The 9,221-nt window shown below is 41.3% G+C and overlaps 1 pseudogene; it reads right to left on the minus strand.

The window, feature by feature from the left end:
• Window positions 1–4,997: 4,997 nt before the first annotated feature.
• LOC101604008 lies at window positions 4,998–8,983 on the minus strand (annotated as a pseudogene).
• Between the last annotated feature and the right edge of the window lie 238 nt (window positions 8,984–9,221).

Raw genomic sequence — 9,221 nt, forward strand, 5'->3', positions numbered from 1 at the left:
TAACCATAGTACCTGGAGGGCTGGAGAATCACTGGGCCTCACAGATGGAAAATGGTAGCTGCAAGATGAGGGAGGGTCCATCGCAAGGGTACCCAGCGTTCTCCTCTGGCCTCATCATTCGCGGGCACAGGGCACACACATCTGTACATACGTTATTACATCACGAAATACACATGCTGTATACATTTACATTAAAAATCATAATAAAATTGACCTGAAAGACTGGGGTATGACTCAGTGGAAGAGCGTTTGCCTAACCCATGCCAGGTCTGGCAATGTGTCTCTAGTACTGGGGGAAGAAAAGGTTGTCTCATGACTGGGAAGAGACTTCAGTGGGTAAAGTGCTTGATGGGTGAGAATGAGGATGCCCAGTACCCACATAAATGCAGGGCATGCTGGAGCATGCCAGTACTCCCAACACTAGAGAGACAGTGGCAGGGAATTCCTTGGGCTCAGTGGCCCACTAGCTGATGTGAGCTCAAGGACATACAAGTGTCAACCTCTGGCTTCCACAGGCACACATGTACACATGTGTCTATACACATACATGCATCTACATGCAGGTGAACATATGCCACACACAAGCATTGACAAAAATGATGCCAATGTGAATAGTGATTACTATAGGCCATGAAGGTTGGGCATGATTTTGCATAGTGGCCAAAATATACTTAGAATAAATTCTAAGGTTCTGCAGCACAGTGGAGAGACAACAGTTCACAGTCACCCATGATATAATTTATAAAGAGCTTTAAAAAGTCCCAGCATAAAACAATGACAATAATAGGGAAATGTACCCAGATTTGATCAGTGTATACTATATGCCTGTGTTGAAATATCACATGGCACCCTATTAATATGTAATATTATCACATTAATTGGGCAAACAAACCCTGGTTGTTGGGCTTTGCAGGCAAGTGTCTTAACTACTAAGCAATCTCTCCAGACCTAAATAAAAAAAAATAATAATAATTAGAAAAAAATCTCCTGGGCATATACATTCGGCAAGGCTACAAGAGAACTAAGTAAACATGTCAAACCAAGTTTATTGTTATCACACTGACATTCTTTTTTTAAAATATATTGTGTATTTTTAAAATTCTTATTTATTTATTTATTTGAGAGAGAGGGGAGAGGAAGAGGGAGAGAATGGGCAAACAAGGGCTTCCAGGCTCTGGAAACAAACTCCAGATGCATGTGCCACTTTGTGCATCTAGCTTACATGGGTTCTGGGGAAACGAACCTGGGTCCTTTGGATTTGCAGGCAAATGCCTTAACCACTAAGTGATCCCCACACTTCCTGTATCACCTATGCATCATGACTAAGCTTCAGAAGCCCATCTTTGTCCTGATGCCACTTCTCATTCACCATCTTTGTTCAGTTGGTCATCCAGGGGTCTCACATAATCAAGCACAGAAACTGTTGGTCAGACAGAGGTAACGCTTTTGAAACATGGCTAGTCCAAATTGAAGTCTGCTTGAAGTATAAGTCACGACAGCTCTGGATTTAGCAACAAACAGGAAGATAAAATATTCCTCCAATCTGGTTTACATGTTGAAATTATATTGTTTCGGACACAATGTATTAACTTTTCATTACCTGGAACAGAACATTATCTTACTTTTAAAACAATGAGACTACTGTGATGGTTTGGGTGTAATTTCCAATGTAGTTTCTAATATTTTGTGTTATGGTCCTCACTTAGTCCCCAACAGATGGAGGCCTATGGGAGGAGATGTGTCACTGGGGATGGATTTTGAGTCCAGCCCTAAGGTAGGTAGAGAGCTAACTAGAGCTCGGGTAATTTGTTGTGTCTTTGCTGTGGATGTATGATGAAGTGAACCAGTTCATTCCACCATGATGAAGCTTGCATTAGAATCTGTAAACTCGAAATAAACACTTTCCTCCCTTAAGCTGCTTCTGCCTGGGTGTTTATTCTTGCAAGAGGAAAGTAATTGCAGCAACTACTAAAACAATTTCACCTTGCTTCAAAATAAAATGCATTGTATAGCTGATCTCTGGACAGCTTTGGCAATTACCACTGTGGTGGGAAGGCCTTCCTCCTGCAGCTTCTCCACCCCACAGCTCACCTTGAACATCCATGTCCGCCTTGCAATACTTAGTTCCGCTCTTACTCTTGCATGAATTTCAATGCAGAATGTAAGGACCTGGGCTATCTGGCTTCATAGTAACTTCCAGACCCCACAGTCTCCTCTCAAGCTCATGACCATTATGTTTATCAGCTTTGCACCAATGTAACTGGGGCCCAAGACAAATCAGCTTATAAACAGGAAAGGTTTATTTTGGTTCCAGGCCATGACTGGATATACCTCAATCTTCTGGGCGATGGGGGTTGGTGGTGGAGCGCAGCACATCATGCAGGAACGTATGGTGGAGCGAAGCTGCAAGGGAAACGTGATATAGAGAACATAAGAGAGCAAGTTTCTGTGATATCTTTAATGACACTCACCTAAGTGAACCAAAACTTCCTACTATGTGCTACTATTTAAAGTGACCCCCCAATCACCCTACTATGTGCCACCTTTTAAGGTTCTGCTACCTCCCCACAGCAGCAGGTTTTCAACAAACTTTTAACATACGGGCCTAAAAGGGACATTTCATATCCAGATTACGACAGCCATCATCATCATAAATGATACTTGAAGAACACTTGGGGTATGCTGAGCACTGTTCTAAGTGCTTGCTAACTGCTCCATCAGAACTCTGCCAGACGGCTTTAGGTTTCACCAAGTCTTCTATAGCCATCACCTTGTCCTTGCTGGTATAAAACATCTGACCAGAATCAGCTTACGGAAGGAGAAGGTTCATTTCAGCTTATAGTTTTGAGGGGAGGTTTCATCATGGCAGAGAAAGTGTGGCACCAGAAGACAACCAGCATACCATGCATTGTCCCAGCAGCGGGGGAGAAGAGGCAAGCATGAGTGAGCCAGCTGGTACTGGAAATGAAGCCCAATTACAAGGTCCCAGGGCCTCCCTCCCAGTGACACACCTCCTCCAGCAAGGCTGTGCCTCTCAAATGCTCCTCCAGCTGGGGGTGAAGTATGAGGCTTAATCAACAAATACCTGAGGCAAAGCCATGGGCACATTTTACATTCAAACCACCACTTCCTCTTAGCCACACAGTGTGGAAGCTTCTATTCTGATGTTGTCTTGCAGATCCCAGGTTCAGAGACATAAACGTATGGCTTGTTCCACAAATCTCTCAAAGAGGATTCTACAGACTTAGTCAGCTCTCAGATTTTCGGCTCTCACCACCTCACTCTGCTTTGTCTTGCTTTTGATTATTCTCATCTGACTTCGTATAACTACCTTACATCATCCAGTACCAGTCATCTGCTCATTGGTGACAATGTCCACAAGAGCAATAATCACAGTCATCTTGCAACACCAGGCCTGGTCACAGGAATCCATCCATAGAGGCCTTTAAGGAAAGAGAAAACAAAGCCATATATATATATATGTTTCTCCCCTTTCTGGGCTATGAAGAATCTACGAGGACTGTAATCACAATTTAAAATTGACAGTTAAAAATAATGGCAGGGGCCTTATGTTGAGTGCCTGTTTGATGAGTAATGAGCAATTGTGTGTGGATCTCCCCGCCCAGTGAGTTTGACATGACTGTCCCTACTTTCACAGCCGTGAACATAAGCAGCTACGTGTCTCACTGGAAGACTTGTGGCTTCTGAGAGTGGAAGTTTACAAATGACAATTTGCTCCATCGGCTCTAACATGAGTCTCATCATAAATCAAACCAGAAGACTACCAAGCCTAAGCTGGAAAGAAACCTAGATGTTTTCTACATAAAATAGTGCCAATGTGCTCCATTTTGTGTTAGACCGCTGTATTTCAAGGGACTGGCCATCTCACAGCCTCCCTCTTTCTTCCCTGGGATGTGCCACATGGAAGAGGGGAAAAGAAGCTAAACACAAATGCTCTTGTGCTGTTTTGCTGAGGACTGGCCTCCCTGGGGTCAGATTGCCAGAGAAAGCAGGTGGGGAGATGGATCTGAGGTTAACTGTGCTTGCTGACAAAGCCAGTGAGCATGGATTTGATTCCCCAGCATCTACCACCGTGACGAGACGCACACAGTGACTCTTGCACGTGGAGTTTGTCTGCTGTGGCAGAGGCCTAGAGTGCTCATCCTCAGCTTGCTAGCTGAACCACGTGTCTCTAGTCTGCCTACCACTGCTACTCACCATCCTCTAAGCTCTAAGACAATTCTCCACAGGCCTCACAAGCCCTACACACCATTATGAGACTGTAGCCAAAGTATTGGGGGCATTTCTGAGCACAACCAGGTGGTTAACAAGTGATGAAAAGGTTATTATTCTCAGTAAATAAGGAATTCATAGGGGTAATTGTCAAATCAGAATTTCTTTGCAAAAAGAAAGCAAGGGCCCTCACTAGGGAACTAGACTGACTCACCCCCACATAGAGAGGAAGACACACTTCTGAGCATGCTCAGTTTCAGGTTATGCTGCTTCATACATTATATTTCAAAAATGGCAGCAGCAGCATTTTTGAGAAGAGAATTTAGTGTTACGATGAGCAAAGTTTATTTTTGGTGAGTTAAAAATACTGATTTAGAATGACTCAGGGATTTTGATTGATTTCCTTGTAAGTTTATCTAGAGGACCTTACCTGGAAAAAAAAAATAAATAACTTTAAAGAAAACTTTGTTGTCATTTAAAGAGACAATAGCTTCTCCCTGACCTCCAAAGCATAGGATATGTCCTTAGAAGTACCTTCCTCGCGCTAGCAAGACCACAGTCATTCCTACTTCAATAATTAAACATTCCTCAAAGACTGATCTTGCTTCTACCCAATCACCGAGAATCTATTTTATTTATTCATTTGTTTTGGTCACACATCTGCCTTTATTGTAAGCAGCAGGTAGGACACTTCTAGCAACAGTAAAAATAAATATTAATCAACAAAAGCAGGAGCTGTTGAAGCTGAGTGCACCTTTGGGTGTTCATGCGCAGATGCCAACCCAGAGCAGGAGAAAGAGGACTCCAAAGCCCATGAAGAGTAAGGCCACCAAGGAGGTGAGCTCTTTGTAGATACGCTGTGTGCACTTTGTGGAGGTGACCTCCTAATGAAGAGCCAGGCTATGAAGAGCATGCCTGTGGCCAGAAGTCTGCGGTCAGCTGGGGGAAGACCACTGGGTTGACTGGGCTGGTGTATCTGCTTATGGCCTCAAGCTCTATTTTGCCTCACCACTCACCCAGAATTTAAAACTAACCCCTTGACAGTGTACAGTGTAAGTATATGGCTACTTCAGTTGCCTGCAAACATGTTATAAGATTCCTGGAACACAGATAATCTCTTACCCAGTGGTTCTTACCCATGACCCATGTACATGGAAATACTTATGGTACGTGGAGTTGTGATTGATTTTCCATTTGAGAGAATATCTTTTGGGGGCTGGTGTATTAAGAATTGATCCTAAGGCTTTACTCATTTTAGGTAACTAAGCTATTATTGAAAATTGACTTGAAACCCCCCACTCCCACATTTTGATCTTTTTTTCCCTCCCTTTTCAACCTTTGACATAGGGTGTCACTATGTTGCTCAGGATGGCCTAGGACTAATACTCTGGCACCTGAAGAGTTCAGCAATGCTTCTGCCTTATCCCTGCTGCCCCCCACCCCCAAGTAGCTGAGATTACAGATTAGTGCCATTAGACTGAGTCATGAGAGAATATTTATGCTTCTTTGTAAGGTCACAGTACATATCCTGGTACAAACACAGTACTTGTTCATTCTGCAAAGATTCCCTATGAACCTACTATGAGAAAGGGCATTCAACTAAAGTCTTAGAGAAAAAAAAAAAAAAAACCTAAGTTCTTCATTGTTCATGATTTTAAGGAAGAATATACCACATTTAAAAAGACCAGGAAAAACAGAATAAGTTATCTGGCAAGTGAGTATACCAAATCTTATAGTTTTCAAGCAAAAGTAGGATGATAGACAAGTAACTTTTAATGAAACAGATGGTCTAAAATGGGAACTTAAAAATGGATGATGGGCAAGTGATGATTGGGAATTCTCTCTCTCTCTCTTTCTTTCTTCCTTTTGGTTTTTTGAAGTGGGGTTTCACTCTAGCTCAGGATGACTTGGAATTCACTATGTAGTCTCAGCGTGGCCTCAAACTCATGGAGATCCTCCTGCCTCTGCCTTCCACATGCTGGGATTAAAGGCATGTACCAACACACCCAGCTTCTGGAATTTCTTTCTCTTTTTGAAAATTCTGTTTAAGATAAGGTTTCACTCTAGTACAGTCTCATTCAAAACTTATTATATAGCCTAGGCTGACCTCAAATTCATGACAATTATCTCAGCACGAACTACCATAAGAGGATTGGCACTCCTTCATGGGTACAATTACTTACACTGCATCAGACTCTGTAAGAAGAGTATGTGTTCATTTATTTAAGTATTACATAAAAGTAATCATGAGATTGCGCTGCTTGCACAATGTATGGTTCAGTCTTCTTTTCTCAAAGTCCGGAGTACCAGTTTTTACAGATTCATTACTAGTTAAGTTCATACTGGGTGCCTAGCACTTCAGGAAATCTAAACAAAACAGACCCTCAACATTTAAAATGTTACAATAATTTTAATATAATTTGTTAACAGTAAAAGCTATGTATATTAAGGGATTTTTTCCAGGAATTTATTTAACATGCCCTTAAAATAATCAATATTATTCCTAATTTCATCATGAAAAAACTTGGATACAGTGTGAGACTTTCATAGCTGTCTTAATACAAACAACATGACTGGCATTGTGATGGAAATTTGATACTATAGAGCAGGACATCTAAGCTAACAGCTAGAGGCTGGAACTTAAACTGATGAACTTCTTTGTTCTGTTTATTGATCATCTTAATATGGCAAGAGGAACATATTTATTCCTTTGTTTTATCTAAAGCTAATATTTTCACTTGGATGTACTAGTCTTATTTATATAAGATATTCAAATTTTGAAAGACATTGCATTTTTTAAAAAATGTATTCAAAGCAGAAGATTTTTTGTTCTTATGAAATGTTAAATGGCATTCAGGATTTCTTAAAGGTCCTTAGACATTATTTGTAAAATTCTTCCAAGTATGCATTTTGGAGTATCTAAAGTAATGCACATAGGCACGTGAAATATCCAATGGTAAGTACAATTACATGTAACTATGTGAAGGAGGGTAATTCTACTGTCAGAATGGCTCGTTACAAGTCAGGGGCTGAGGACTATGTTTTGGCTCCCGAGTTGATCAGATGCTCTTTTTATGACATCCTGCAAGCTTTGGAGGGGCATTGGTATAAATACTGTAAGACATGAATTTAACCCCTGTCTTCAAACCCATCAAAAGCCCCAGCAGAGATAAGCCATCTAATAAGGATGGAAACAGTAGGGGAAACTAATGTGACTTCCTGTCTTTGGGGGGCTCTCCAGGCAACAATAAAGAAAATCATGGAAGTTTAGGGATTGTGGATCTAAAGTTGATTTATTAAACATTCTGAGTATTTCTGCACAATATTCTGGCTGTAAATGCATAAAAAACCTGCAGGACTTCTTCGGAAATGTTTCTGTATTGATTTCATTGTTGCTTGAGTCAGATATGGATGTTTTTATTTTATGCAAAATGCTGATGCGGACCAATTTGTGACTGGTTTCATGCCTTTAGGAATTCTCTGTAGGGCATGTAAGTAACCATATTGTAACAGTATGAAATTGGAAGAACCTCATTTTCTGTTTCTTTTCACTTACTCAGCAACAAGAAACTAAAGGCCAATGACAATCCTTATCTCTGCCCCACTCAACTCATGCAGAAAGAGAAAAAAAAAATACTACTTTGGGACTCTTTTGTCCTATGACCCCTTCACTTATTCTTCTCTCTGTCAATTCTCCCTAAAATTCTATGGTCCAGACAATGTTTGTATTTACCATGGGACACTGGTATGCAGTAGACATAATTGCAAGCTGATGGCTTCAACTCAGTCCAAGTGACTTTGGTCTGAAATGTCGCTGCTCAGCAGAGGTTGGGAAAAACAGCATGTTCTCCATGTTGGCTTTGGGTAAAGATCATAATAAACATCCATGTTGGCCTGCTTTTCAAGAAAGGCTTTTGTATTGTTCTTTTCAATGTCTAGGTCCCATGTCGATGTTTCTGGTACAGTTACATTTTGGCTTCCCTTCAACAACTGTGACTCTTTATTGGATAGTGTTACTCTGTTCAACTCATCTCTGTGAGCCTTTTGGATATCACCAACCTGAAAGTAAATAGCGGAGCTCTTTAGAAAGCAGACTTGGAAGAACGGAGCATGGAGAGAGCTTGGAACCAGCGAGCATATCACCTGCATTGTAGAATCTGACTATCACACTGTAATAGACTCTAGAGAGGTAGGCGTCTACCTGGCTTCATGGCATTTGGCATAGTGAAGAAGGTCTCTTCCTTCTCTGTATGCTATTCAGATTCATAGTTCTTGTCTTTTTGAAGGAAGAAATTCAGTTGAGAGGGCAGTTTATAAAGAAGTTTGTTTAGCATAGCAAGGTCAACAACAGATTGAAATGGACTGTATTAAAAGAATGGGGTTAGCAGCCCCAAACCACAAGGAGTTGCATTAAACCCAGAACGTGATTTATATTCTCTTAAAGCTGAAGTCTTTGAGGATGCAGCCCTTTCACTGGTTTGGGTATAGCAGGAACAACCTAACTGCAGTCTCTGTGACATTTGACCACAAAGGGACATACTAACCAACAGGAGATGTGTGATGGTCAATCTCTGGCTGACAATCTCAATGTTTTTTAATCATTATGGAAACAAAACTAGTCATGTCTATGAGGGATTTTCTAGACTAGCTTAGTTGAGGTCAGGGGCCCATCCAAAAGGCAGGCAGTACCATCCTGTGGGCTGTGTTCCTGGACTGTATGAACAGGAGAAAGCAGGGTGAGCTTTGGCATCCCTTGTTCTTGCTACTTCTTTCTAGTTATGTAAAGCTTTGTTCCTGCCGTGCAGTTACCACCACGGTAGAAATGTTCCATCAGAACCCCAAGCTTGAAATAAGCCCTTTCCTTCCATAAGCTGTGTTTGGGTATTTTGTCCCAGCAACATAGGAGTAACTGATACACACAGCTGCACTTTTCTTGGCTACCTCATACCTAATGCCTCCTCCCCCACCACCTTTTTTTTTTTTTTTAA

This window comes from Jaculus jaculus, chromosome 17 (assembly GCF_020740685.1).
Source record: "Jaculus jaculus isolate mJacJac1 chromosome 17, mJacJac1.mat.Y.cur, whole genome shotgun sequence".
Taxonomy (NCBI): Eukaryota; Metazoa; Chordata; class Mammalia; order Rodentia; family Dipodidae; genus Jaculus; species Jaculus jaculus.